The 5,000-nt window shown below is 53.6% G+C and overlaps 3 non-coding genes across 3 annotated transcripts in view; all 3 read right to left on the bottom strand.

The window, feature by feature from the left end:
• LOC146534980 (large subunit ribosomal RNA) overlaps nucleotides 1-205 on the bottom strand; it is a 4,026-nt gene extending 3,821 nt beyond the window's left edge. Inside the window, exon 1 of the ribosomal RNA XR_014878507.1 lies at nucleotides 1-205. This exon is cut by the window's left edge and continues 3,821 nt beyond it. This is a non-coding gene — a ribosomal RNA (large subunit ribosomal RNA).
• A 565-nt stretch (nucleotides 206-770) lies between these two features.
• LOC146534979 (5.8S ribosomal RNA) lies at nucleotides 771-927 on the bottom strand. Its single transcript, XR_014878480.1, has one exon. It is a non-coding gene; the product is annotated as a 5.8S ribosomal RNA (ribosomal RNA).
• Nucleotides 928-1,754: 827 nt separating this feature from the next.
• On the bottom strand, nucleotides 1,755-3,657 carry LOC146534978 (small subunit ribosomal RNA). The gene has a single exon (XR_014878495.1). It is a non-coding gene; the product is annotated as a small subunit ribosomal RNA (ribosomal RNA).
• Between the last annotated feature and the right edge of the window lie 1,343 nt (nucleotides 3,658-5,000).

Genomic DNA, 5,000 nt, shown 5'->3' with positions numbered 1-5,000 from the left:
CAAGACGAACTTGGACAGGAGTGGCGACGACGAGAAAGCGGGACCTCCCGAACACCACATCTCCCGCGATCGTTACAACCGCGGGATTCAGTGCTGGGCTATTTCCTGTTCGCTCGCCGCTACTAAGGAAATCCTGGTTAGTTTCTTTTCCTCCGCTTACTAATATGCTTAAATTCGGCGGGTGATCCTCCCTGATCTGAGGCCAACGATAAAAAAACGAGGCAGACGCGATATCCGTCGGCGCGAAGGCGCCGATCTCGCGGGGCGGGCGTTGGACGCGTTCGATCACAGCGACGATCCGCCGCCGTATCTCACACTTCCGCCACCCTCCTCCCCCGACGAGCGTCGGCGTCGACGCGCACTTCGGACGTCGAGTCCGCCTACTGAGCGTACGCTACCCACTATACTCGCGCTATACGCGAGACGCGCGAGCGTGAACGCACGGAGACATCTCTATCTCGCGTGCGCGCACACCGGATTCGGCGCGGCACTAGTTCAACTCCCGTGGACCCTCTGATTTTTATCTCGAAGGGTACAGGAGAGAACGGGTCGCGCCTCCTCCGTCGGCAATGAGAGGTGTACTCGCATTGCCGTTCGCACAAGTGTGTTGCGAAGCGAGTCGGCGCCGGCCACCGGGGAGGCGGCGCGGCGCACGACATTGGCTGGTCGCATATTTGAACGGACCGCGATAGCGAGCTGTGCGCTCGCACTCGACGGAACCGCCATTTGTACGCGGTCAGCGTACAGTGTGGCATTTGTTTTTATGCAGCCGGCCCTCAGACAGGAGTGGTCCTGGATGTAACCCCACGGACCGCAATGTGCGTTCGAAATGTCGATGTTCAAATGTGTCCTGCAGTTCACACTATGACGCGCAGTTAACTGCGTTCTTCATCGACCCGCGAGCCAAGTGATCCACCGTTCAGGGTAGTGGTTTGTTTATTTTGCGCGATCAGTAAAGACCAACGCAAAAATAACATGTTTAAAAATGTTTGAAACGTGTCACGAACATTGTCGACTACGTCGACATCATCAACAACCACACTCGCCGCACGTGGACTCGTCGGAGACGACGTGCGTAGAGATTATGGATGTTCAATTTGTTTGTTTGTTTGTGATCTACCGACGATCGGCGCCGGGCCACGCCCACCACGCACGAGTGTGCGGAGGAGACGATGCCGGCGCGATCACGGACACACTACAGACAGGGACACGGACATCTGTCGCGGCGCGGAGTCGTTCGCAATACGGGCAAACGTAGAGCTCTCGACTGCCGCCGCGGCGCGACGTCCGTCCGTCCCCCGTCCGACCGCATTATATAGTTTAGCGGAGAACGACCGCCCCCGCAGTATCGACGAGGACGACACACGACATCATCTCGTCGCCGACTAGCGAAAAGTATACGCCTATGGTGGTGTGGACTCGTATAGCGGCGAGCCTGTCAGCAGCGGTGCGATCGACTCGCGGCGCGGATTCTCACCGGTCTGCGTCGATCGCGTTCCACCGCCGGCTCGCCGAGCCGACCACCCCGCACGCACACGTGCACACGTTCCAGCAAGTTTGCAGGGAGCGCGCGCGCGCGCGCGCGCCGGCGACACTGTTCCGCTCTGTGGCGACGCGATGCACCGTCGTGCGCTCTCGATTTGTTGTCTTTTCGTCGAAAATGTTGCGCGGGCGCTTTCGCTCTCATCGCCTTTTTTTTGTATAATCATATATCTTTGTTATGTGTGATGTATTTCGACAACACACAAACACGTTAATGATCCTTCCGCAGGTTCCCCTACGGAAACCTTGTTACGACTTTTACTTCCTCTAAATGATCAAGTTTGGTCAACTTCCCAGCAACGCCGACGGCCGTGAAGCCACCGCGTGTCGGTCCGAAGACCTCACTAAATCATTCAATCGGTAGTAGCGACGGGCGGTGTGTACAAAGGGCAGGGACGTAATCAACGCGAGCTTATGACTCGCGCTTACTAGGAATTCCTCGTTTATGGGGGATAATTGCAAACCCCAATCCCCAGCACGAAGGAGTTTCAACGGGTTGCCCGGGCCTCTAGGCCAGGGAGAACATGCTGATTCCTTCAGTGTAGCGCGCGTGCGGCCCAGGACATCTAAGGGCATCACAGACCTGTTATTGCTCAATCTCGTGCGGCTCGAAGACGCCGGTCCCTCTAAGAAGAATTTTAATACGTCGCCAGTGAGTTGCGCGACCGAAATCGCGCACACCTAAATGACGACGCCTATTTAGCAGGCTAGAGTCTCGTTCGTTACCGGAATTAACCAGACAAATCGCTCCACCAACTAAGAACGGCCATGCACCACCACCCACCGAATCAAGAAAGAGCTGTTAATCTGTCAATCCTTCCGGTGTCCGGGCCTGGTGAGATTTCCCGTGTTGAGTCAAATTAAGCCGCAGGCTCCACTCCTGGTGGTGCCCTTCCGTCAATTCCTTTAAGTTTCAGCTTTGCAACCATACTCCCCCCGGAGTCCAAAATCTTTGGTTTCCCGGAAGCTGCCCGCCGAGCCATTGTATTAACGTCGGCGGATCGCTAGACGACATATTTACGGTTAGAACTAGGGCGGTATCTAATCGCCTTCGAACCTCTAACTTTCGTTCTTGATTGATGAAAACACCTTTGGCAAATGCTTTCGCTGATGTTCGTCTTGCGACGATCCAAGAATTTCACCTCTAACGTCGCAATACGAATGCCCCCAGTTATCCCTATTAATCATTACCTCGGAGTTCTGAAAACCAACAAAATAGAACCGAGATCATATTCTATTATTCCATGCACGAAATATTCAAGCGGCATTTTGAGCCCGCTTTGAGCACTCTAATTTGTTCAAAGTAAAATTGTCGGCCCATCTCGACACTCACCGAAGAGAACCGCGATAGGATTTTGATATTGAACCGGCGTTTTACCGCCGGCTCACCGACGATATGCTCCGCAGACGTGTCAGTATCACCGCGGATGCGGTGCACCGACAGCGCGGCGCACAAATGCAACTACGAGCTTTTTAACCGCAACAATTTTAGTATACGCTATTGGAGCTGGAATTACCGCGGCTGCTGGCACCAGACTTGCCCTCCAATTGTTCCTCGTTAAAATATTTAAAGTGTACTCATTCCGATTACGAGGCCTCGAAAGAGTCCCGTATCGTTATTTTTCGTCACTACCTCCCCGTGCCGGGAGTGGGTAATTTGCGCGCCTGCTGCCTTCCTTGGATGTGGTAGCCGTTTCTCAGGCTCCCTCTCCGGAATCGAACCCTGATTCCCCGTTACCCGTGACAACCATGGTAGTCGCAGAAACTACCATCGAAAGTTGATAAGGCAGACATTTGAAAGATGCGTCGCCGGTACTTGACCATGCGATCGGCAAAAGTTATCCAGATTCATCAAAATTAACGACTTCGGACGCGAAGCCCTCCGTCGATTGGTTTTGATCTAATAAAAGCACTCATCCCATCACTGGTCAGAGTTCTGATTGCATGTATTAGCTCTAGAATTACCACAGTTATCCAAGTAACTGAGTAAGATCTAAGGAACCAAAACTGATATATTGAGCCATTCGCGGTATCGCCTTAATACGGCTTGCACTGAGACATGCATGGCTTAATCTTTGAGACAAGCATATAACTACTGGCAGGATCAACCAGGGAGCTAACAATAACAACATCGCTAACTCTCGCGTTGTTTTATTTATTTTGTTAAACGTCGAACGCGGGCGTCGAGAGACGCGTCGCGATGACTTTTAAAAAATAAAATTATAATAAATTTTGAACTTTGAAAGCTTACGCGACGAGCGATAACACACAAACAAACAAACAAACAAATGAATGAATGAATGAATGCATGTCGGTTCGCGCGCAAACTATCGCCGCTCCGATATTACACACGACGCGCGCGCCGCACAACGCACGCGCAGACGCCGTCGTCGGTTAGAACGAAGACGAAAGCGGTGGCGGTGTGTGCCGGTGCTCGGTCGCAGTACTGAACGTTCTCTGACGAGATCTTTGATGCGTGCGCAGCGACAACGGTCGCAAAACGCACACAACACACTCTCATAATCTCTCGTTTAACATGAGCGTGAACATGTTGTGTATACAAATCAACGCTCGGTGTTGGAGAGATCGTGGCCAATTTTAAAGGAACGTGTCGCCCCGCAAAGGGTGGCCGCGCACACTGGTATTAGAACGGTCGCTGAACAAACATCGATATAACAATGTATCAAAGTTGATATACGAACAACGCAAATCGTGCGGCGTTGATGCCCGTAATGGGGAGAGACGCGAGACACTCTACGCAAAACTGTGACTACTAATCACAAGAAGAGCGAGAGAGCCCCACAACAAACCCCCACAACAAACATAACCAACCGCACGCGCGCGCCCGTCGACCGACACTGTACAACACCACAATATTATGTGTGGTATGGGTGTGTTGTGTGTATTTATGCGTTATAGTAACACACGAATACTACTACAAAACCTCCGTGGAGGGTCGACTACGCTCATACGTTTGGCTCGTCGACACCTCACATATGTACAGAGCGACGGTCGCGACACTCGGGACGTGCCGACTGACAGACGGACGGCCGGGTGGAATGGTGAATGAGAGTTGATGGGGAGTGAACACCGTGACCAAGAGCACCAGCACCACCACCACCACCACCACCACCACCACCACCACCACCACCGCCACGACCACCGCCACGACCACGACCACCACCACGACCACCACCACGACCACCACCACCACGACCACCACCACCACCACCACCGCATCCACCACCACCACCGCATCCACCACCACCGCATCCACCACCACCACCGCCGCCGGCGCCGCCGCCGCCGCCGCCACCACCACGACCACCACCACCACCACCACCAATACCACCGCCACCACCACCACGACCACCACCACCACCACCACCAATACCACCACCACCACCAATACCACCACCACCACCACCACCACCACCACCGTTTCTGATTTTATAAAA

This window comes from Heliconius melpomene, chromosome 11 (genome assembly GCF_056956725.1).
Source record: "Heliconius melpomene rosina isolate 202511_hmr_F chromosome 11, ASM5695672v1, whole genome shotgun sequence".
Lineage (NCBI taxonomy): Eukaryota > Metazoa > Arthropoda > Insecta > Lepidoptera > Nymphalidae > Heliconius > Heliconius melpomene.
Note: the sequence above shows the minus strand (reverse complement) of the source record. Positions and strands in the feature narration are given on the sequence as shown.